This window comes from Mus musculus, chromosome 10 (assembly GCF_000001635.26).
Source record: "Mus musculus strain C57BL/6J chromosome 10, GRCm38.p6 C57BL/6J".
Lineage (NCBI taxonomy): Eukaryota > Metazoa > Chordata > Mammalia > Rodentia > Muridae > Mus > Mus musculus.
In genome coordinates this window covers 94,313,094-94,339,257 of record NC_000076.6, presented here as the reverse complement: position 1 = coordinate 94,339,257, position 26,164 = coordinate 94,313,094, and the positions used below count along the sequence as shown (strand labels likewise).

General features: G+C 43.3%; 1 protein-coding gene across 2 annotated transcripts in view; it reads right to left on the bottom strand.

Annotated features, from left to right (window-relative positions):
* The window catches only part of Tmcc3 (transmembrane and coiled coil domains 3), a 279,273-nt gene that overhangs the window by 251,697 nt on the left and 1,412 nt on the right, over positions 1 to 26,164 (bottom strand). The gene's annotated exons all lie outside the window — the stretch shown is intronic.

Sequence of the window (26,164 nt, the reverse complement as noted above, 5' to 3'; positions counted from 1 at the left end):
ATACAGTGATGGGGTAGATGCAGTGATGGGTAGATGCAGTGGTAGGTGGATGCAGTGATGGGTGGATGCAGTGATGGAGTAGATGTAGTGATGGGGTAGATGCAGTGATGGGTGGATGCAGTGATAGGTAGATGCAGTGATGGGTGGATGCAGTGATGGGTGGATACAGTGATAGGGTGGATGCAGTGATAGATGGATACAGTGATGGGGTAGATGCAGTGATGGGTGGATGCAGTGATAGGTGGATGCAGTGATGGGTAGATGCAGAAAGACAGTAACCACCACTTGTTCTTGCCACCAAATCAAATCTTCAGTTTAATTGAAGAGGGAAAAACATATCTAAAAAGAATTCATATAATCCCCCTATCTGGTACATTCTTAAAACAGAAGCCTTAAAACAAAAGAATAGAACTACTTAACCTAGTAATTTTATTAACCAATTCTCCATTGAACAATCTAGCTGAAACTAATTTTGTTCAAGGACATTTTAAGCGATGCTACTCAAGAAAGTAAAAAAAAAAAAAAAAAAAAAAAGGACAATGACCCAAACATCTACAAATAAGGGATGAGTGAAGCCAAATGTCGTCTATCAACACAACTAAATAGTATATAAACATTCAAATACCTACAGCCATCCCTGGAAATAAGAAACAAAGGCATGATATGGGGTTAATATGCCTTATCTAAAATGCTTGGGACCAAAAGCAATCTAGATTTCAGAGATTTGGGGGTTTGGGATATCCACACACCCACAAAGAGATACATCGGAGATGGGACCCAAGCTTAAGTAGTGAGAACAGAAGGAAAAAGTAGTCAGACAAGTTTAGAGTGGAGACTTTGAAAGATCAGCTCTGCTTTTCACCTTGACAAGCAGTTCTGTCTTGACGAGAAGCCAGGCACATCCAGGTTCTACCTGCACTTCTGTTCTGGCCCGAGACCACAAATAGTAAAAATGTTTAGGTGCCTCAGCTCCTTTACTGGTCTCCAGCCTTCATCTTTCTTAATTCTTCCTCCTCCTCTTCTTCTTGTGGGAAGCCACATATGCCATTACAAGGTGGCGCTGGCTAACACTGGCCACCACGCATAAGTCTGGTAAACAACCAATGTGTACATATGTAGTAAAGTTTTTCACCAAGTCACTGCCTGGCCCCAGCATGATAATGAGGCTATGCAAGGTACTGAGAGAGAATAACCAATCAGATGAGAGACATGCAAATGAGTTATGATAATGAGGCTCAGTGAGGTACTGAGAGAGAATAACCAATCAGATGAGGAACATGCAAATGAGGTAGAATGCATAACCAATCCGGGTGTGAGACACACCTCTCCTAGGCCTATATAAGCAGCACCAGTTCTGGGCTCGGGGTCTTCTTGCCTATGCAATAAATGCACTCCCAATAAACGTGTTGCAGAAGGATCCTGTTGTGGCGTCTGCTTTGCTGGTGAGTCGGGCACTCACACTTCTTCCATACTTTCTCTTCCTCTTCCCTTCTTTTTCCTGTTTGTTTGCTTTCGAAACCAGAACATTTATTTTATGAGCGATTGAAAACCTCAAGAGAGATTCTCCAGCAGCTGCTGTCTTTGGTTTAGGATTCCTTCACAGAATCCATGCCGGAATTTGAGTTGGACAATTTTTGGGTGCCTCGTCTGACTTGTCTTGGTATCGTTTTGTCTCTTAGCCTTCTCCTTTAATACAAGAGCTCTGCTCACTTCCTTTCTCTTGAGTTCCCACTACAAAATAAAGCTCTTTTCTGAAATCCACCCTTCCAGTCTCTGTGAAGTTCAGTCTTCCAGTTTACAAGATACATAGAAGCTGAGATGGCTCTGGTGGCTGCTGACGTTGCAGAACCCCAGTCCCCAGAGTTAGTAAGCTCACCGGAGATTGAGAAAGTCTCCATCATATTCATGGACACCTCCCTCTGCGTTTCCAAGTTCCATAAATACAAACTATATTTCCTATACACAGCCTAAAAGTAGTTCTATGCTTTCAAGAAGTTTGAGATTTGGGAGAATTTTAAAGATTTATTTATTTATTTATTTTATGCGCATTGGTGTTTTGGCTGCAAGTATGACTATAAAGGTGCCAGGCCCCCAAGAATTGGAGTTATAGAGAAATATGAGCTGCCATGTGGGTGCTGGAATTGAACCTAGGTCCTGTGGAAGAGCAGCCAGTGCTCTTAACCACTCTCCAGCCCTTGGGAGCATTTTAAGTTTAGGATTTTTAGTTAGGGGCACTAAGTCTTTATACATGGTGACTACAACCATAAATATTTGCGTATAGCAACATATTATATGTTAATATATAATATATCAATCAACAGATATCATATATGATATATGCAAAGACAATATATATGATATATACATATGAATATATATATTCAATGCTAGGTCACAGGACAGTAAAGCCAGACATGGTCCCTGTCTTCCAACATTTCATAGCTCACTAAGAAAGCTGGATTCAAAAAAGCACAACAGCGCACACATGGGCTACTAGAGTAAATCTTGGTAAAGGTATCATTAGAAAGCTAGGCAGGAGATAAACAACCCTAGAGGAAATGGAGGCTGGACCCCTCCCTAAAGGAATCTACCTCCAGCCCTGGGAAGAGATACTATATTCTGATCTTCTCCAAAGATTAGCACACTGTACACTCTTGTCTCCTTGCTTAAAGAGTTAATCTAGCCAGGCCTATCCAGGAACCTACCCTCCCCACTCAGGAAGTGAGCCACCTAAAGCACTTTCTGAGTAGAGGGGTGGACTAGTTATCCCCTGAATGATATAATACACTTATCCTTCCCCTGGTGCAGTTACTTATGGAGGCACCAAAACTCAGCTCTACTGGAGTTACCCTGAATCGAAGACCTTTTCATCTTCCGTCCATCTCTTTTCCCAACGCCTTGGCATGGTCTCTTGGACACTGGACTTTCTCACCCTTCCTCTGAAATCCCTCTCCCCTTTCATTGTGCAACTGCGGTTCTGCTGTGGGTCAGTTTCAGATCTCCATTACTGAGCCAGACTGCTCTCTTAGCAGTGCGTAGCTTTCCATCTTTCTCTTCTTTGGCTCCTTCCTCCTACAGCTGCTAAGATGGAGATGTTCAGCCTGCTTGCTCCAGTGTTTTTCTTTCAAATTCTAATAAAATTGAGCTTCCCAGTGAGTCCACTGTTAAATTCTTTTATTAGCGAAACTAAAACCCCGAGTCTTCCCGGCAGTGCGCAGCATATAACGTAGGGACTCCCTGAACCTTCTAGTAATATCATAAGATCCCGAAGAGGATTCATTGAACTTAGAGCTAACAAATACCCACAAAACACACATGGATGATAAAATATGTGACATTAGTTCCAAGCCTGCGTTTCATTTATTTTATTTTACTTTTGAGACAGAGTCTTGCTATGTTACCCACGCTGGCTTTGAACTCGAAACCCTCAGGCCTCAGCCTCTGGGGTGGTTTGGCTAAAGGGATGCACTACTACCTTCTAGTGTTTCCAAATCTTTGAGGCCAAACACACAACGACTCGTGTTATTAAATTATCCTGAACATGAACATCGAAACTGTCGAATTTACAGTGAGCACTCCAATCCCTAAGAACATTTACAGAGTCTCTTCAGAGCCTACAGAAGCTGGTTTGAAACACACACACAAAAAAAATCTAAAAATAGGAAGCAGGCAGTAGAAGGAAAAGATGCTAGAGATATGCCAAGAGGTCCTGGAGAGAGAGAACAGGCAGAGGTGATTTCAAATGCACAGCCTCCATATCTGGGAGAAGGTCAACAGAAACCCAAATGAAAACTATTTACAGCCACAACTCCCAACACGCTTGACCAGGTCTGATCGCAGAGGCTAAGCAGGGTGAGACCTGGTCAGTATGTGAATGGGAGAGAAAAAAACAAACAGAACAAGCCCCGTTTCTCATTTGCTGCCTTTGAGGAACGGTGGAGAGCAGAAATGCAGAGATGCGCAGGGCTTCGCTGGATCTCTCAAAGTTATCCCTAGGGAGTCATCAGCTTCCAGAGAGAGAGAGACTCACAATGGAAGCTGAGCAGCAGTGACCTCAAAGGAGGTACACCAAAAAAGTAATGAGTACAGCAACGTGGTAAAGGACCAGACAGACACCTGATCTCAGCTTAGCCACCGTGGGCTAGACTGGGGAGGGGCCATCTCTGCTTTTATTACGGTTACAATTTGGAAATACGATCTAATTAAAATATACTGATATTCACTCCAATATTTATTTCCAATGGCTTATTTTTCTAATTGCCCTCCTATAGGCCTGTGAACTTCTGAGATGAGGACCGTGAAGTTATGGTTTCTTTAAAATTCTAACAAGGCCCCTGGGAGGCAGCGAGGACAATTATTTGTGGTGAGATTCTGCACACAGAGGAGCGCTTTGTTGTGGGTCTCAGGCATCAGGAAGAGGAAGGGTTGAATACCGCAGAAGCAGAGTTGTGCCTATGTGTATATATATATATATATATATATATATGAACTACTGAAGTCTACTGTCCAAAACAACCTGGGCTGCCCATGTGGAGGCAGGTGTACTCACTTGAAATCTACAACTACTTTCATGTAAATGAGTGTTAATGGAAACGCAAAATAAATAAATAAATAAATAAATAAATAAACGCAAACCCTGAGGAATCCATCTTTTTAGCAGCACTGAGATTCTCCCAGTGTTTGTGATCTGCAAGTGCCAATGCTATGATTGCGTTAGCTCCAGGAATAACTTGAAAAGACATTTTTCAATGATGAGTTTGGAGTAGCCAGACTGAAAGGGATGCTGTCAGTCCATTGCATGCTCACGATGTACAGTCTCCCAGGCTCACTCCACAAACAACACTTTAATAAAGGAAAGATGAACACAGCTTTAAGGGCTTCAGGGATGTGCCCTACCATCTCTCCCCCTACCCCCGGGTACGTCCTGACCCTCTGGCTTCCAATGCCCTTCTTGTTGATGAAGACCGATGGAATGAAATTTAGGGGAGAGCCCGTCAGAGACACCCACCAGAATCCTCCCGATTCCGTGGGGCAGGGGCAGGCTTGAGTCCACGTTTGCCCAGAGCTCCGCCTACTCCCACAGCTGATTCTAACATCCAGCCAGGTCTGTGAATCATGAACAAGGGACTGAGTTCAGACTTGGCAAACAAACCACAGCAGCAGCTTTTAGGGCACTTCAGAGAGAGCCTTCACGCGAGCTACTTCTTTTGATGGTGACAAACAAGTTAACTGTTGTCAGTCATCAAACTCGCAGCAAGAAGAGGCTCAGCTCAGATGTCACACTACAGTTCTTTTGCCATCCTCATTTTCTGAGCCTCTAACTTGGTACCAGTATTGATCTCACAGAACACTCATAAACCAGTCGAAAGCCATGGTATGCCCGAATGATTGTTGCATATGACCCTATATATGCCAACCAGCTCGCTCACTGTCTGTGCACTAAGAAATCACACACGCACACATTCAAATGTAACTTTAATAAATTTGTAGTGCACATGGCTTTCATACGTAAATCTCATTTTATAGCGTTAGTAAGAAATCATCTAAAGAAGAGGAAACAAACATCCCTGCTCTTGCTTCTAATTGCTATCCCGTTCTGCTGATCTTAAGTCCTTTATTCGGTGTGTAAGCCTAGATTTCTGGCTAAGAGTGTGTGTGTGTGTGTGTGTGTGTGTGTGCGTGCCCATGCACAGCGTGACAGGCAGGAGACTGGAGTAGGTTTGACTCATGTGGCTGTCTATCATTCACTAAAAATGAGGAAGTGCTGCGGCAGAGAAGGGATAACTCACCGACTAGAGGACAAATCAGAGACCTGCCTGAAGCAGGAGGCTTTCTAATACCTTAATGTGGGGACAGCAAATTATGATCCTCGGACCAAATATACCCCAAGACCCATTTTAGTCTGCCCCAGAACGTCTATGTTACTTATATTTCCAAACGAAACATCAGAATAATACTTAAGACCTGTGGATAGTCTGTGGCATGCACATTTCATGTGCATAGGGTAATTCTATAGAAACAAGCCCAGGAACCGCTCATCCCAGTGCTGCCCACGGATTGGATTCATTTACTAATTTGTAGCCCATGGCGGCTTTCTTCTTATACAAAGCACAATTACATAGTTCCAGTGAGAGAGCGTACAGCCTTTAAGATCCTAATTTTTACTATGTGCTCCTATAAAGAGAAAATTTGGGGGCTGGAGAGACAGCTCAGTAATTAAGAGTAGTAGCTATTCTTCCACAGAACGTGGGCTCCGTTCTCAGCACCCACACGGCAGCTCGTCGCCATCAGTAACTCCGACGCCAGCGTCTAGCGCCCTCTCCTGTCCTTTGTGAGTACTGCTATGGGTGTGGTACACATTCACAAACACTGGTAAAACACTCACCTGTGAGATAAAGATAAGTCAAATCTTTAAGAAGAAATTTTAAAAAGGCTTGCTAACTACTGGTTTAAGACAGTAGGATGGGGGTGGGGCTGTTAAATGACTTTCTAGAAATCAAACCCACTCTAGCCTTCATTTGCGGAATATGAAATAATGATTTAAAAAAACAAAAACAAACAAACAAACAAAACCAAAACACCAAACCCAGCTTAGAATCATCCCAGCTGTGTTGTCTTTGATCATGATCTATACAGTGGTAGCCTCTGCCTGGGTGCTCCCAATGAGTTGGGACTATTGTGGGGTTTTCTTGCCCCGAGCGTGGGTTGGGTAGGGTTTCTGCATATCCAGTTTCGTTATTAGAACGATAGTTGCATAAAGAGAGGCAGCCAAGCATACTAATGCAGCAGGGCCCTCAGCACAGTCCTGTCTAAGCCTCCCTGTCATTAAGAAATGGATAGTTTTATCCTGTCAACAAATATCGCTAGCTCTGTTGCCATTTCCCCAACATCAATATTCAAAGCATCACAAAAGCCGTGAATAAAGCATAATTCACAACAGAGTGGCGGGAGGTCGGCCCGCCCGTGTCCAGGCGGCTCTAAGCCATTACCAGAAGCCTAGTTTCTGCCATCTCTGAAGGCAGCGCAAATTATAAAAAATTTTCTATTGTTGGATCAGTCGGCTAATTCAATTGTGAGGACATTTCCAGCCCTGTAATTTGGAGGGGAAAGAGGGGGAAACCCGCTGGACTCCTCCACATCACAGCTTGCTTGGGGATGGAGATAACACCTTCTCCTGCTGGAAACTCGTGTTTGTAAATACCCTGGAAAAGCCAAAGGGGCAGCACATGGTTACAACAATCGTAGCCAGCATGGCTCATTGCTAACTGTAGAGACCCCTGCCAATAAATAGGTGCCTGGATCACAAACACCAACAACTGGCTCGACAGAGTTCACTCACGTTTCAAACTGTGTGCATCCCTCCTTCCTAGTGTGTTCACTGAACTCTCCTTGGATGGAAAGTTCTAGTTGCAGAACAGGTCTTTAGCTCTCAAGGGGATAAACAAAGCACCTCCAAACTGAAGGACACTGTGGGCTTACTTCCCCCCCCCCCCCGAGACTTGGATACATTTTACCAGGCCATTACACCACACAGTCTGAGTGCTAACTCTGCTAGGGGCCCGCGGCATTTGTGTGGGTCCGTTTTTTTCTGAGCTTTGCTCTACCTGAGAAAACGGAAGGAATGCCACTACTTCGAATTTGATCTGGATTCAGTGATCTGTGTACTTAGGATGAGTCCATGACACAAGATCATTTCTCAATAAAAGTGTTTAATTTTTTAAAAACAAAAATTTTATTTTGCTGGGAATGGTGCTACGTGGCTGAACGTCCCAGCTACCCAGAAGGATATGGCAAAGAGTTCAAATCTTCCAAGAAGGACTGGAGAGATAGCTAAGTGGTTGTTTAGCAGCACTTGGAGCCCTTCTAAAAGACCTGAGTTCAGTTCCCAGCACCCATGCTAGGCAGCTGGCAACTGCCTGTAACTGCAGCTCTTGGGGAGGGGGGGTGTCCAATATCTTCTTCTGGCTTCGAAGAGCACCTGCACACATGTGATTTGCACTCAGCACACACATAAACATAATAAAACACGTGTGTGCATAAATACAAATCTTTCAAAGAAATGCTCAAGGTAGTGAATTTGAGACTAGCCCGGAGAATTCAGTGAGACTCTGTAAAATAAAAGTGGCTGTGCTTATAGCTCAGAGGGAGAGGGCCTGCCTGTGGATGAGCCCCTGGATTGAATCCCCAACACCACACCCAAAGTGTAGCGAAGGGAAGAAGGTGTGGACAAGAAACCACCCATAAATAAAGAACAGCAGGACTGTACAGAGTGAACAGTAATTCACGAATATCCGTTACAAGAAGCACGATGGCGTGCTTTGGATAAGGACAGGGGAAAGGTCAAGGGGGCTGGGGTAAGCTTGAGACAAGAAATGGATCTCCAAGGGGATACTCAGGGCTAGCTTCCTACTTAAAATCATCTTCCCGAGGCTGGGGATGTGGCTTGGTGGTAAAGCACTTACCCAGGAGGTGTGAGGCCCTGGGCTCGGTTTCCATCACTAAAAAGAACAGTCAGCTTTCAGCTTTCTGGATCTTCTCCCTGCCCTGGATCACTGGGTTTTTCTCTAGGTCATATTCTCAGTGTGCTTTGGCCAATGCCATCACCACCCTACGAGGGTAACTGTTCCTCCCTGAAGTCTGAATTTTTGGAGCTGAGTGGTCATGTGTTTTGGCAGCCCCAGCCCTAACTCCACCCAACCTTTCAAGACTGTTAGGTGAACGAGGTTGAACAGATTTGGCCTTCCAAAATGAGAGAGAAAAGCTGGTTTTGAAAAGGTCAATTAAACCTTTTTAGGTGTATGGAAAACAGACATGCATGCATTAGCACCGTGCATCACACATCTCAAACATCGAGTCAGTGGAGGTTCCTTTATCAGTAGTAACAAACCGCGCAAGAACCGAGCTACTCTATTTGAATGCAACACTGGCCTATGGAATAAAGATGTTCAAAAGCATGGAAAATAAAGTAAAGCTAAATTTAGACTAGCCCCTGCCTATCACCAAGGCTTAAGGGCGCAGCTACTGGCCAGATGCCAAAAGACTGCACAGAACTCTCCGCAGCCTGTGGCTGGCTCCTGAATAACTGCAGCTAGCAACCACCCAGCTCACTTACCCATGCTTGCCAGCCCGTGTCCACACTGTGTAGGAAATGTGAGGCTGACTGAGGAGTCACTCCAGATTCGGTTCTGGCCAAGAAGAGACAAGAAGCAACAGACCAGTGAAAAGCAGGAGAGAGGTGGGGGAGGGGGAAATCTTCCAAGGATTCTTCTCACTCAGCCCCTCCCCCATGGAGCTGCTGACCTGTCAATGCAGGTGCCCCCAAATGGAATCCCTTCGTGGGATATTTACTGAGTTCCTACCCAGGGCCTTCTTACCATTGCTCTTGGGACCAGATACATCATTTAACTCTCTCAGGGAAAAGGGAGAACACATCTGCCAATCCAATACCAGGCTTACTGTAAAGTCACCATTGAAATCCACACGCAAAGTCCACAGATCTAGCCACGTACAGAAATACACTCTAGAAGACTGTATTGATACCTGGCTATAACCGCCTCGTTCCATATGTCAACCTCAATTCCAAGAGGATTAACGACCGAAAGATTAAAGGCGAATTTTAAGCTTTTAGAGCCAGCAAAATAGCTTAGCACATGAAAGCACTTGCCACACGGGCATGCCGCCCTGAGTTTGATCTCTGGAACCCACAGGGAAAAGAGAAATGACTCTCCGAAGTTGTCCTCAGACCGACACGTGTTCACGGTGGCACGCAAATGGCCATACTCAAACACAGTCACCGCACATACACATGTACCATAATACTGATAGCAATAATATCTTTGAAAAGCTAAACTTTCATTGGGATACATAGTGGTGAGTATCTTCAGTCTGAGGGCATTGGAAGATTCCTCAAATGGCCAAGAACTACACTCAAGCATGATTCAATCTAGAAATCAGAGTCACAAATTCACCATAAGGAGAAAACATTTCATACCCCTCGCACTTGCGAGAAACACTCGAGGCTGACCGTATTAAGTACTGGAAAAATGCAGGCCACTGACACTTCTGGCAAGTCTCGTGGCATTCTGTAGCCCCGATCACATGGTTATCCTAACACCTCCATCCTGAATGCCCACCGATAAGACACAAGTAGGTTTGTCAATGCAGCAGGGTATGAAACTCCCTAAATGCAGAGCACTAACGGACAGACGTAGACTGAGCTCTAGAAACACATGATTGGCTGCTGGCATCAACGGGAAGACTCTTCCATATATGATATTGCACAAAATAATCAAATTACGAAAGGATACGTGCATGCGCATACATTCAAGGTATCATAGTATGTTTCATATGTAATGTATATGGTATGGTGAATATAAAGTTTAAAGACATGGAAGATAATAGTCCACAAATCTGCTTTGGATTCAGTGAACTATACACTTAAATGAGTCAATATCACAATATATAATTAATTCTTCATTAAGTGTGTTTAAACATTTTAATTAAAAAAAAAGAAAAAAGAAAAAAGAAGAAGCCAGGTGTGGTGGTACACACCTTTAATCCCAGCACTGGGGAGGCAGAGGCAGGCAGATTTCTGAGTTCGAGGCCAGCCTGGTCTATAAAGTGAGTTCCAGGACAGCCAGGGCTACACAGAGAAATCCTGTCTCGAGAAAAAAAAAAAAAAAAAAAGATTGTAGTTAGGCAGGAATGGCGGTACATGGTTATGACCCCAGGTATTTAGGAAGGTAAGAAGGTGGGTGATTCAAGAACACACACACATATCATATATATCATATATAAAAACCACACATATATAACGTATAACATAACACACACATATATCATAAAAGGCCTTGACATGCTAAGTTCAGGATAGGGGCTACCCCTGGTAAAACGTACTCAGAGAGCTCCATGCATATGAGATACATATTTTAGAATCTTTGATTAAAACTTAATTTACATAGTTACATACACAGATCTCAACGATATGGTCAATGCCTATGCGTATCGGCCAGCATATGCACCCATGGGAGCCACATGTACCAAGAACTCATCCATTACCGTCATCCGGCCAACCTGCCTCAGTCTTCTTCCTCGTCCGTCCCCTAGGGCCATGCTTTTATTTCTATAGCTGCATGCTATTGTTCCCTACCCTGGAACTTGACAGAAACAGAATTCTAGCCTGTGCTCCTTCATGCTCACTAGAGATCTGTCCATGTTCAGGCACACACACTCTGTCCTTGTTATCATTGGGTATGTCGTATTTTATAAAACTACTTCAGTTGGTCTTAGTATTTTCATAGTAGATTTATTCTTTGAGAATTCCATGCATATGTACAGGGTATTTTGATCATATCCACTCTCTACTCCAGCTCCTGAACACACACCTCTCCCAACTTCATGTCTTCTTTTAACCCACGAAATCCAATTAATGTTGCCCATATGTATAGGACCACCCATGGGAGTGTCGATAACCTACCAGGAACCACGTCCTTGCAGAAAATGACTCCGCTTTCCCCAGGAATCGTCAGCTGCCAATAGCTCTGTAGCTAAGGGTGGGGTTTCATCCTGTGCACGGCTGTTCTTAGCTCTGAATACAACGGCCCTGTTTCATCCACAAGACAACTTCACAGCAGTCTTCCTCCACTTCTGCCTCTTAAAGGCTTTCTGCCCTGTGATATTTTTTGAGCCTTGGGATGTGTGTGTGTGTGTGTGTGTGTTTGTGTGTGTGTGTACATGCACACACATGGATGTTTTTCTGTGCATTTATGTGTTTGTATGTGTGTATATTCATATGTGTTTGTATGTGAGCATGTGTGTTTGTGTGTGTGTACATTCATGTGTTTGTGTGTGCATGTATGTGTGCCTGCATGTGTGTGTGCACACACATGTGCATGCAAGTGTTGTGTTTGTATTGTGTACATTCATGTGTGTTTGTGTGTACATTCATGTGTTTGTGTGTGCATGTATGTGTGTGTGTGTGTTATATGCTCCATTTAAGGCTCAGCTCTCACAGCCACTTATCCAATGTGCTTTGACTATGTCTCTGCATTACCCACAGTCCATACAAAAAGCAGCTTTTCTGATGAGAGATCAGAGACCTAATCTATGGGTATAAACATAAAGAGTTAGCAGAATAGTATAGTATTTCATAGTAGACTTATTCTTCTAGGCCTATAATCTTTTCAGTCACAAATGTTGGGCAGGTTTGTAGACCCAGGCATGAATCTCTCCTGGGTCTTAAAATCCAGCCAGAAAGTAGTTGCTCACCTGCACAACTTCTGCGGCACTGCTGCTCTGATGGGTGTATCTTCTAGGCTGGTCATTACTGTAGCGAGCAGGCTTCCACACGGGGTAAGACCTCTGATGGCTTTCCCCATCCAGCAGCCTGCTCAGCACTTTGTAGCACTGTGGAAACGAAGCATCAAGGAGGAAGCCTCAAGGTCAAGACTAGCTTGACCTCTCCATGACCTAAGGTCAAAGTTGTGCTATCTCTGGCAGTTTTGTCTTATCATAAAATTCTGGTAGGCAACCAAGAGCCTGTAGTGTTTGGGGGTGTGGGCCTCTGGGATCTCCTCCAGAGGAAAAAAATCATGAGGTATTCTCACCTAGAACTGGGATTTTTTTTTTTAATTTAATAAACTAGGATTCCTTGGAGGACTACCGACATTTGAACTCTTTGTTATTATATCTTGAGGCATTCTTATAAAATAGGCTTCTATATGATTTTCTCCAACCATCTTAGTACTAGTTACCCCTCTACTCCCCCCTCCTCTGGCTCATCCTCCCATTTCCCTCCCTATTTAGCCCCCCCCCAATTATTTTCCCTCATTCCACTTGTGTTCTGCTATCCCCCTCCTTTGAGATCCATGGTCTCTTTCTAGTTTCTGACTTCTATAGGTATTCTCAGGAAACAGACAAATCTGGAGATTCAAAGCCAGGACCAACAGGTGAGAGGAACGCATGCTATTTGTCTTTCTGAGTTTGGGTAAATTCCCTCGGGGTCACTTCCCCGGCTCCATCCATTTTCCTGAAGATTTCATTTCTCTCTACAGATGACCAATGCTCCACTGTGCACTGGTGTCACATTTTCACGATGCGGTCATCAGTTAAGGGCTGTCTAGGCTGCTTCCCTTCCTGGAGGCAGCAGAGATCATGAATGTGCCACTATCTCCACATTACATGGAGTATATGTCCAAGAGTGGAATAAGTGGGTGATATGATAATTCTATCTTTAGCATACTGAGAAACTCCACACTGGCTTCTGTAGTGGCTATACTAATCTGCGCTCCCACAAACAGCAAATAAGTGTTCGTTCCCCTTTCCTCTCATCCTTGCATTTGCTGTTTGTTCTCTTGATCTTAGCCATTCTGACTGGGATAAAGGAAATCGCAAAGTCGTTTTAACGTGCATTTCCCTTTTGACTGAGGATATGGACGCTTCTAAAACCATCTCTTAGCCCTGCATTTCTTCTTTTGAAAACTCTCTGTCCACTTTCATAGTCAGTTCCTAATTGGGTTGCTTCCTTAAAGTTGAGTTTTTAAAGATTTTCATGCGTTCTACACATAAGTTCTCTGTCCGATGTGTAATTGACAAAGACAGTCTCCCACTCTGTGGGTTGTGCCCTCGGCTGACTGTTTCCTTTGTCCTACAAAAGCTTTTTTCATTTCAAGATATCCTGCTGTTGATTGTTGGCCTTCTTTCCTGCATGCCTGGGGTCTATACAGAAAGCCCTTATCTGAGCTTATATCTTAGAGTATACTCCCCTTCCTTTCATCTAGTGGTTCCAGCTCTGGCATTGAGGCCTTTGATTCATGAGAGGATGTTTTTGCCAAAGCAGACATGTGGGAGAATGTTTTGCTGAGTGAGAACAGACATGTGTTGTTTTTCTGGAAGCAGCCTGGAAAAAGGATATGTGATGCTCTGCTAGAGCAGACACTTGAGAGAACACAACAGACAGTGGACTATGGTGTGTAGTACTGGTATACCTTACCATTCTTGGCTGGTTGTCACTGAGATTTGTTAATGCTGGTCTTCGCTGATGATGCTGTATGGTATTGATTCGCCTTTCAGTTCTCTGATGGTCATCACTGGGATTTGCTGATGCCGGTCTTTGCTGATGCTGGCCTTTGCTAACAAGGCTGTATGGTATTGGTTTGCCTTGCCATACTTTGCTGGTCATTGTTTGTCATGACTTTATAGAGAGAAATACACCAAAAAAACTTGTGGTGGTGTTGCAGTGGCCTCTTGCCACTTCTGTGGACACTTGCTGATCAGCAGAGCCTCGAGGTTTCTTCTGGATCAAACTGTGGTTGCTGACTCATGAATGGTGTTTGGAGTGGATTGAGCTGCCACTGCTGATTCATGTGAACTGAACAGCTGCTAGCCTGGCAATGCAGATTGGATTTGCTCCAAAGAACTGTTTCTAAACAGGTCCACATCTTCATTTGCCCTATTAGCCTTTCCTTTCCACTACCTCTGATGGGTGGTGGGCTAAAAGAGAGGTTAAAGCATCTAAGAACCCTTATGAAAAGTAGGTTTTGAAAAATATAATCCTATAGAGTTTTTATAAGGATGGCATTTTATAGGATAACAATTTTCACATTATACACGAGGATGGGATTGTTTTTCCATCTTCTGGAGTCTCATAAATGTTCTGTCCTTAATATCCCAACATTTTCATTGAATGTGTCTTTCACTTTCTTGTTTAGTTTAATTTAGTCCAAGGTCTTTTATTTTAAGCCAGTGTGGATGGGATCATTTCTCTGATTTGTTTCTATGTCCATTGAGACTTGCTTTGTGTCCCAATATGTGATTTGAAGAAGCCCAATATGTGATCTGGGCTACTAAGAAGAGTGAGCATTCTTTGATGTTTTATGTTTCTATAGAGGTTTCTTAGAGCCATTTGAAACATCATGTCATTTAACCCTTGTCTTAGTTAAGGTTTTACTGCTGTGAACAGATAACATGACCAAGGAACTCTTAAAAGGAACATTTAATTGGGGCTGGCTTACAGGGTCAGAGGTTCAGTCCATTGTCATCAAGGTGGGAACATAACAGTATTCAGGCAGGCATGGTACAGGAGGAGCTGAGAGTTCTACATCTTCATCTAAAGACTGCTAGCAGAATACTGACTTTTGGGCAGCTAGAATGAGAGTCTTAAAGCCCACACCCACAGTAACAGACCTACTCCAACAGGGCCACACCTTCTAATTCTACCACTCCCTGCCCCAAACATATACAAACCATCACAAACCTAATTCTTTTTATTTAAAATATTTTAGATTTATTTCTTTTACTTTACATGTATGAGTGCTTTCCCTGTGTATGTATATGCATTGTATACATGCCTGATTCCTACAGAAGTCGGAAGAGGGCATCAGATTCCAGGAACTGGAGACATGGATGAATATGAGCCATTATGTAGATACTAGGAATAAAATCTTGGCCCTCTACAAGAGCAACAAGTAGCCTTTATTGCTGAGGCTTTTTTCAGGCACTTGATTCTAATACTTTATTTTTTGTTCAGTTGGTCTGTTTACTGGTGAGAACTGAGTACTGAAATCACTATGCCTGTGTTGTGTTAATCTGTGAGTTTAAATCTAGCAATATTTTATTTATTTTTGGTTTGGGGTTATATTAAGACAGAGTCTCACTATGTAGCTCTAGCTGTCCTAGAACTCACTATGTAGACCAATCTGGCCTTGAACTCATGGAGATCACCTGTCTCTGCCTACCATGTGCTGGGAATAAAGATGTATGCCACTATGCCTGACTAAATCTAGTACTATTTTAAATGTGATAAATGGGCCTGGGTTTGCTGCATTTGAATTTAGAATTGCAATTTCCTTTGATGGATTGTCTTGTTGAATTGTCAATTTGAAGAGAACCTCTTTAACTCTTCTGACTAGACTTAGTCTGAGGTTTAATTTGTCAGATATTAGAATAGCAGCCTGCTTGTGTTATGATTCCATTTGCTTAAATACCCTTCCCATCCTTTTGCCAAAGGGTAGTTATCCTGGATGGTGAGATGTGTTTCTTTGAGGCAGCAAAAAAAGATTTTGCTTTTCAGCCAAATACGTTTGTCTATATCTTTTGGGTGAAGTGAGATCATTAAAAACTGTGCACTGATTCTATAATTTTGTTGATTTCTTATTCTTTGTTTAAGGAATGTTCTAGCCTCATGTAACTCCTGTAGTCTCTTAAGTGTATTTATCTTTCTCTTTGGTCCAGAGTATTTCCTCCAATGACCCCTAAAGAGTTCACTTGTGGCCATATACTCCTTTAGCCCATTTTTATCATGAAAAGTTTTTCTTCTGCCTTCAATTATGACAGACTATTTTTGCAGCTACGTGAGTCTGGGTTGACAGTGGTGATCTTTCAGGATTTGAAATACATCATTCTAAACTATTCTTGCTTCTAAGACTATGATTGGAAAACCCAGCAGTTATTCTGATGAGCCTGCCTTTGTGTGTGACCTGACCCTTCTCTCTTGCAGCTTTCCATAGACTTTCTCTGCTCTGCTTAACTGTAGCAAATTTTCCCTATGATGATGTGAGATGTTTCTTCCCTGGTTCTATCTGTCCGCTGTTTTTATGTCTGGATACCTTTCTCTTTCCTAGGTTGAAATTTTTTTTAATAATTTTATTAAAAATGTTTTCTATGCCTCTCCATTTCCTATGTCCTTTTTATGATATCCCAGATTTCTTGCATGTTCCATTGCTATATTAAAGAAGAAAACAAACTGTCAACAACTTTGACTGAATGGCTCAATCTTTCTATTTTGTCCTTAAATTCTGATGTTCTATCTTTCATATGGTCTATTATTGGTGAGACTTTCCACTGAGTTTTTTTTCAAAGATTTATTTATTTTATGTATATGAGTATACTGTCACTGTCTTCAGACACACCAGAAAAAGACATCAGATCCCATTACAGATGGTTGTGAGACACCATGTGGTTGCTGGGAATTGAACTCAGGTCCTCTGAGTTAAGAGCAATCAGTGCTCTTAACCACTGAGCCATCTCTTCAAGCCCTCTATTGACTTTTTTTATTTGCCCTATTGTGCTTTACATTTTTACCCTCATCTTGGTTTGGGTTTCTTTCACTATTTCTATATCTTTATTGAATTCTAATTTTATATCATGAGTTGTCTTCTTGTTCCATTCAGCAGTTTGTGTTCCTTGGAAAAATATCTGTTTGAACATATTTTTACTCATTCTCTTGAATTCTGCATCTGGAATCTCACATAAGTCATTTCCACTGGGTGACAGTATGATGGGATTGGTAATTTTGGGAGAAGATATATTTCCTTCCTTGGGTTGGGATGTGACTTGCATTTTGTGCTAGGGTCTGCCCATCTGGGGTTCTAGCGTTTATTAAGGTTTTGTTGTTATTGTTGACAGTGGAGCTGTTCTTGTGAGGTTGTTGTTTTCTCTTATTGTTGTATGTACTGTTCAGGAGAGACCAGGCTGTAGTGTAGTTGTGTTGTGTTCTTCTGTTAGACTGTGTCTGTCTGCAGTTTACTCCTGTGTGTTGTGTACTATCTGAAGCAACAGTCTCAATTCAGCAGCTTATCCACTCTGATAATACAGTAGCTGATGACTACAAAACGCATACTTGATAAGTACTGATAGTTTCCGGGAGTAAAAGAACCCTTGTGGAACTGTTGATTCTAGTATGTTCATTATTGGGAGTATGAATGGGAAGAAAAATAAAAGAAGCAAGCACTTGTGGTGAGAATAAAAATGTGTATTTGGTTGCTAGCTGGGAGATGGAGGAAGGAGACACACACAGGAGTGGTAGTAATTGAGGCAAGAGAAAGATGGTGGGGAGGGGTTCAAGTGTTGGCTAACAGTAGACTAAGAAGACATGATAGAGACCTGTACTCCACTATCATAAACCAAGTGAGCCTCTGGAGATGTGTACTATCAAGAGGAAAAAGTATTGGAAAAGAAAAAGGAGGAGGAAGAAGAGGAAGAGAAGAAGGAGGAAGAGGACAAAAGAGGCAGAGGAAGAGGAGGAAAAGGAGGAGGAGGAGGAGGAGGATATAGAACAATAAAATGTGCTAGAGGTCAGCACTCCCATTGGCTTGACCTAAGCTGCTGTACAGTGAAGGACTATTTGCAGAGGTAACCAGAGCTGGGTGGAGATCAACGACAATGAAAGAATGGCCTAGATGCTGTGTTTTGTCTCTGGTCACTGAGCTAGCCCTAAACTGTCTTTCTGGCCTCACCCCTAACTATACTCCTTATGGATCTGTACCAGGCCTGTTCCCCTGTGTCGTCTCAGCTCTAAATCTGTGTGGGTTTTCCTTGCAGAATCACTTGGGTTTCTTCTGTGAGCATAACTGTCCAGCTGGGTGAGATCTGCCTGGCTGTAGTTGCTGTGATCCTAACACCAGCAGCACAGGGATGTGTGAGATGCCGCCCTGTCTAGAGTTGTGTTTAATCCCCACAGGCTCACGGTTCCCCACTGATGGTGGCCCTCGTGGCAGGCACCGGGGACCCCGCCAATAAACCCCAATCGGTGTAACTTTTCTAGAGCTCCTGGGAGATAACCTTTAGCCTTGTTTGCAGTTATCACCAGGGTCTACAGGACTCTGCACCAGCACCCACTGCACCGGGCTCAATCTTGACAAATCCAGCTCTGATTTTAGTATGTTTGTTTCTAAGTTAGAGCAACTATTCAGATATCAATATATTATTAGTATTATTCCTCCCCCCATTTTTCACACATTAAAACTCTGTTTTGTACCACCTTTTTATTTTTAAAGGAGAGGCTATAGCCTGCTAGAGATGTTTTAGATTCTAATCCTAAGGGTAAACTGTCTGAACTATAGATTATACATAGTGCTATCTCTGCTAGATACTGTAGCTCTTGGTATCTGGCTATGGTGATATTGAATCAGTAATTCAAGAGGTGTTGTATAGAAATCGGCATTTTCCACAAGGGGTTCTTATGTACAACAGATTCTGTGAGCCACTGTTTAAAAGCCCATCCTATGTGCGGGGTTCTAGACCCCAAGGCAGCAATCATCATCTATATATCAGTAACTTTAGAACAGACTCTCCCAAGATGCACATCTCCATACCCACCCAGCCTCCTGAAATGGCTTGAAGGTATCTCAGACTCAAAGCAACAAGGCCCAAGCTCCAGTCCTTTACTTTCTCTTCAGGGCGTTGTGTCCCTCTTCACACCACCACCACATGCCTCAGGCAAGCAGGAAGCCTGGAGACAGTCACTCTGTGTTTCTTCCCTGGTCTCGCATGTCTTCTCAGCCACCAAGGCCTCCTGATTCCACTGCCAAAATCTTGACTAGGATGGGCCTCACCACTACCTTAACTCCCTCCCTTGTGTGGACACAAATGATCATAGCAACTCCTAACAAGTCATCTCACCTCAATTCTTGACCCAATCCCAAGTGTGTTCTATACCCAGCAGCCAGAGAGACTTTGATATCGAGATTTCACTTACAAATATCTGCTGAGAACCTCTCAGTGGTTTCCCACTGCCCACTGGTCCCTTTCCAGGGTGTTTCACACCGTATATCCTCACCTGGCCCACCTCTGCTTTTCCAGACTCAATTCTTGCCCTCCAAGTACCTGACCTATCCTTCCGGCCACTCCGAATCCTGCTCCCTCTTCAACACGTGCTGCCTCTTTCCCCTTTCCACTCAGGCTTTGCACGCCACCTGCATGTGATCTTCCTCCTCTTTCTCTGGCCATCCATTGTATCCTTCGAGTCTCAGCTAGCCGCCAGCCTCATTCTGGAGGGACTTCGTGAACTACCACACAAACTAAACAAAGAGCTCCCGCTACACAGTCCCACCTCTGTATACTCTCCGCACAGCAGTACACACAACAGATAACACTGTTTGGCTCCATGAAATGGGGGCCATGAAGAGCTGCTCGTGCAGGACAGACTCTAGGGATGTCACAAGAGCGCAAGTCTGAATTCCGTATGCGTGATGAGTGTTGTCTCATTAAATCTGTCCTGTGTGGAACAACACCTATGAAATGCACCACACACACACACACACACACACACACACACACACACACACACACACCCGCCATTCCTTCAACTTGAACGCACACACAATTTTAAATTCAGAAAGCCATATTTTATCAGTATTTGTATTTTAAATACCAGCTGCTCTGGCAAATCATGTCACAGATACCAGGGTAGTTCATTGACAGAAACAAGAGGTGACATGCCTCAGAGCTAGCTAGCCAGATTGTTGTTTTTGTTTTTGTTTTGTTTTGTTTTGTTTTGTTTTTCAAATTAAAAAAAAATGCCCAGTACCTTTTTCAGTAGTGCCTCCCCTTGGCTGTATGGGAGGCTGAAATGCAGCTGAGAGCTTGCTAGGACTGTGGTGATGAAAATGGAAAGGCTTCTGGAAAAAAACACTGAAGCTTTGTATCTTCTGTGTGCTGTGACTTTCGGTTGCAATCACAGCTGGCTGCCAAGGATGGAGGCTGCCTACGAGCTCCCCAGCAGCCTCGCTGGAGCACGAGATTCAATTTCAGTCACCAAGCATCTAGACTCTTTTTTTTTCTCTTGTAGCATAAACATTAAGGGCATAGACTTTGGTGCCAAGACACTTCCTTTAAAATCCCTGTCACAACATTTATTAGCTGTAGCATGCTAGGCAAACTACCTAGCCATTCAGTAGCTAGCTTCCTTGCCTGGAAATGAGAACGGAGTAAAACCTAGTTCATAGTTTTGTTTTGAGAACTAAGTGATTAATCAATTGCCTGTTGTGTGCTTGGTTTAAGAGTCCTGCTGGAAACATTAGCTAGTCCTATTACTCAGTGTTCTAGGTTCGTAGAAATAGGTCTGGGGGGGAAGGGATATGAAGCACAACAGAGATGATGGAATCAGAAGGGATTTGCCAAGTAGTATTAAAAACTAAGTCTTTGTATAGGGAGCTAAGAATGGATCAATTTGCATTCCACCCAGATGTCCCTCAACAGAGGAATGGATACAGAAAATGTGGTACACTTACACAATGGAATAAACTACTCAGCTATTAAAAACAACGACTTCATGAAATTCACAGCCAAATGGATGGATCTAGAAAATATCATCCTGTGTGAGGTAACTCGGTCACAAAAAAATACACATGGAATGTACTCACTGATAAATGGATGTTAGACAAAGAGCGTGGAATACCCACAATACAACTCACAGACCACATGAAGCTCAAGAAGAAGGAAGACCAAAGAGTGGATGCTTCAGTCCTACTTAGAAGGAGGAACAATATAATCAAGGGAAGTAGAGGGTGGGAAGGACTTAGGAGGAAGAGAAGAGGGGGAGGGGGGAAAGAGGGGAAGAACCAGATATGGGAGGAGATGGAGGAAATGTACAGAGGATCAGGAAATTGAACAGACGTGTGTAGCAATGGGGGATGGGGAACGGGGGTAGCAACCAGAAAGTCCCAGATGCCAGGAAAGCAAGAGCCTCCCAGGACCCCATGGGGATGATTAGCTAAAATACCCCAAACAGGGGAGAGAAAAACCTGTCGAGACCATATCCAGAGGTTAGGGCATAACCCCCCCCCCCCAGTTGAGAGATGGGACCACTCACCCATCTCCAAAATTTTAACCCAGAATTGTTCCTGTCTAAAGGAAATACAGGGACAAAGAGAAGAGCAGAAACTGAAGGAAAGGCCATCCAAAGACTGCCCCACCTGGGGATCCATCTTGCATGTAGATACCAAACCCACACACTATTGCTGATGCCAAGAAGTGCTTGCTGTCAGGAGTTTGATATAGCTGTCTCCTGAGAGGCTCTGCCAGATCCTAACCAATACAGATACAGATGCTCGCAGCGAAACCATTGGACTGAGATTAGGGACCCCAATGGAGGACTTAGGAGAAGGACTAAAGGAGATGAAGGGGCCTTATCCGGCATCAATGGGAGGGGTGGCCCTTGGTCCTGTGAAGGCTTGATGCCTCAGTGTAGAGGGATGCTAGGGCGGTGAGGCAGGAGTGGGTAGTAGGTAGGGGAGCACCCTCATAGAAGCAGGATAAGGGGGAATGGGCTAGGGGGTTTGCAGAGGAGAGACCAAAAAAAGGGGATAACACTTGAAATGTAAATAAATAAAATATCTAATTTAAAAAACAAAACAAAAAAAAAACCCTGAGTCTTTACCATAGCTGACCACGCAAGTCAGAAAACCCTTAGTTGTGAATCAACAGGTCAGCGAGAGCTGTCACACTCGATTTGAACCCAGGCAGATGGGTTCCCAAGATAAAGTTCTGAGCCACTGAGAAATATCCTGTCTTCATATCTTTTCCTTTGTGGGACTGGAATTCCAAAAAGGAGAAACTGGAATAAAAGGACTTGGGAAATACAAAGGAAGAAAGTGTAAACAAAACAAGGTCAGGCTTCAAGCTTCTCAACTTAAAAGAGGGAAAGAGACTGGCATCCCTGTAGCAGTGCCCCTCGGCTGTGAAAGGATCCTTTGTCTTTGTGGACACGTTGCTTTGAATTCAGTAGGCCAGAGAGAAATCAAGATCACCTCTAAAGACTTCAAAAGTCTGACAAGCTCCTCAGATCCAAATATGAAGCTGAAATGACAGACACGAGGAAGGAGGCTGTCTAGGGTGCTCTGGAATCGGACTGTCCAAGAGTCAAGGCCTTACTAGGCTCCAGACTCTCAGAGCTCAAACTGCCTGAGCCCTGAATTTTGCAGTTTATAAAACGGGAATAAAGACTTCTGTCTCTCTACGGATTTAAAAGACATAGATACAGTGCTTAGAGAGATGAGGGGAGGCAGACACAGTTACATTGGTGTAACAGTTTACCAGTTCCATCTCTACGGAGCCCATTTGGTAATGGGCTATGTTATTTATTTAATTAAAACAGCCTTCCATAGCACAAAAAGTGCACCGAGTATCCTAACAGGTACTGTGCAAATATTCACTTACCAACTCTGTGGTCGGTTGTTTGTCAAAATGGTGGTGGTGACCCCGGGTTGTTAACCAGCGCAAAATGGACTCATTGGGGGTATTTGTTTGTTTTGGTAGGATTTTTGTTTCATTTGTTTTGTTTGGGTATTTTTTTTTTTGGTCTTATTGCTTGCTTTGATTTTCAATTTTTGGGTTTTTTTTTTTTGTCTTTGTTTTAGAGAGGCGGGAGAAGGGAGAGAATATGAAGTTGGGTGTGGTCAGAGGTAGGGACTCTCTAAGAGGACTTGGGGGAGGGGAAGAATACGATCATATATATTTTATGAAAAGAATTACATTGAAATTAACAGTGGTGATGAATGAGACTCTGTCACGGTGTCCTTGTCCTTAGAGATTCCCCATCACAGACTCTGAGTGTAGCGTTGTGACTTGCTTTGTTCACTAGCCAATGGACACAAGCAGAAGCTTGAAAAGGGCTGTGCTGCTCCTGGGAGCTACACACCCCATGAGCCAAGCAATGGCACCTTGATGCTACCTTATAAAGAAGTCTGAGCTGCCCCTCAGATGATGTTCCCAAAGGCCAACTCACCTGTCAATCACCAGACATAAAAGATCATCCTAGACTGCCCACCTTTCAGCTGACCAATGGACTGTCTGTCCACAGAAACATGACAGAACCCAACGAGATCACTGGGCGAGTCCAAATGAGTAGAGCCATTGAGTTGAACCAATCAAAGGATGTGAGCTAAGCAAAATGGTTGTTACTTGAAGCTGCTAAGTTTTGGGGGTGACTTGTTATGCAAAGCAAACTAAACTTACTTATACAGTCCTCCTAGTAGATAGTATTATTCTCCATATTTTGCAAAGGAGGCAACAGAGGCAAAGAGGAAGGGTCCTTGCACAGCTTATAAGAATCATGAAGATTCCACACAGGTAATCAGTGCTCAAAATGTCTTTTCTGGTTTTTTTTTTTTTTAGCCTATAAAAATACAAGTGTTTATGTCATTCAACCATAAATTAATCATACATAATCATACATGCATGCAGAAAGAGTTACATGTAAGAGTATTCTGGGACATGACGACATCATCAGAAACAATTCTAAGGCTGTATAGCCATGCAAAGACATCGTGTATGCAACTTTAAAAAAGAGCTGTAAATACTGAACTTGTAAGCAATAGAAAAAAGTAGGGCTGGAGAGATGGCTCAGAGTTTAAGAGCACTGACTGCTCTTCTGAAGGTCCTGATCAAATCCCAGCAACCACATGGTGGCTCACACCCATCCATAATGAGATCTGATGCTTCTTCTGGGGTGTCTGAAGACAGCTACAGTGTACTTACAGATATATATATATATATATATATATATATATATATATATATATATATATATAATCTTTTTAAAAAGCAAGATGCAAAGGGAGTATACTTACATGCTTCCATTTGTGTATAAAAAAAGAGCAATATAAGTGTTTGTATTGCGTAGGCTATTCCTGAGAGGACATAAGAAGTGGTTTCACATCGGTTACACTGGGAGGGAATCCACTGGTTGGGCACCATAATAGCAGGGATGATTTTTATTGTAAACCCTTTTTATATTATTTGCATTTGTGCCAGGCAAATGTATTGGCTATTAATTCTTAACTTAAAAGGTTGTTATGAAAGGAGACACCTGGAACAAAGAAAGCATTCTTTCAAGAGTGGTGCCAATATAATGTCTTTTCTACATCTGATTTCTAACTCCTTCTAACAAATACAAACTTAAAACTCCTGGCCTTGCACAGAAAAAAAGAAAGAAAGAAATGAAGGAAAAGAGAAGGAAGGAAGGGAGGGAGGGAAGGAGGGAGGGAAAATTGGAGGTTTAAAAGTAACTAACAAACAATTAGCTCTATGGGAAGAAGTTAGTGAAGACTTGGCCATGTAGTTTTAGGGGTATTTAGGACTGGCAACATGACATGCACGTGACCAGCCTCAGGTCCTGGTCCATTCAGGTTGCTACAACAAAATACCACAGCCTGGCTAGCTTATAAACAACGGAAATGTATTCCTCACAGTTCTGAAAGCAAGCGAATTCCAAGATCACGTTCCCTGGCAGATTCAGTGTCTGATAAAGGCTTGGACACTGGCTCACAGGCTCCCTCGCCCCATTCTCTCACACACCCATTCTCACACATAATTAAAGGGGAGGGCTATTGCCCTGGGATCTTTGGAATACGGAAGCCATTTGTAAGGGGTCTGTCTGCATACTCAATCGCTTCTCGAGGGTCTTCTTAATACCAACATCCTGAGTATACAATTTCAACCTATGTTTAAAGTAGAGAGACATAACCACTCAGACTTGCACTTAGAGAAACTCAGTTAATGGGCACCTTTGGAAGTTCTCCATCTGACATTCCTTAGGTATCTTCGCCTTCATGAAAGAACACAACCCAAAGTAGTTCTTTTTCTTTTTCCATCCTAATAGAGTCTCCCTCTCCCTCTCCCTCTCCCTCTCCCTCTCCCTCTCCCCCTCCCTCTCCCCCTCCCCCTCCCCCCTCCCTCTCTCTCCCCAGAAACAAAGCTCTTGGCTTATCATGTTCTCCACTGGGCTCTTAGAGCTTAGAACCTTAGAGCCATGCCTGTAGTTAGTATTTGTTTAAATGTGTGTCTCTTACAATGGAGGAGGCGTTTAAAGGTTTCCAGTCCCAGAGGCTGATGTAAAGGAAAGCAGAGCCCAGGGATTCGCATTGCCAGCCAACATCAATCCCTTGCATTCCAAGACAGGGAACCCGCAATTCAGTTTAATGTACTCTGGCCAACACCCTCCACCTCCAGCTGTTGATGCCCCCTCTTAAAGACCCTACTTATCTGCAGCTTATCCCAGCTGTGGTGTGCCTTAGTAACCACCTTTGGTGGTTGAAAGTAAAAAGTTACTGATCTCTGAATTTGGAGTTCAAACAAGTAACGCCACTAAGGCCAGTTGCTCCACACCAGTGCCAGCCTGACTGGAATCCTGTTTGCCCCAGAAACACCTGAGCAGGTTTGGAGCCGATCCAAAGGTAAAGACAGGTAAATTTCCATGTCAGCTCACCCACAGATTTTCAGCGGCAACTAGAACTGGTTGTATTCACTCTAAGTGCCCTCCAAATATCCTACTCCCCAACACAGACAGACAAACAGGGGACACACACACGACTTAATTCCAGCACCATTGAAAAAAACAACAAACAAAAAATACTAAACAGTAAAATTAAAACTAACAAAAAACAGT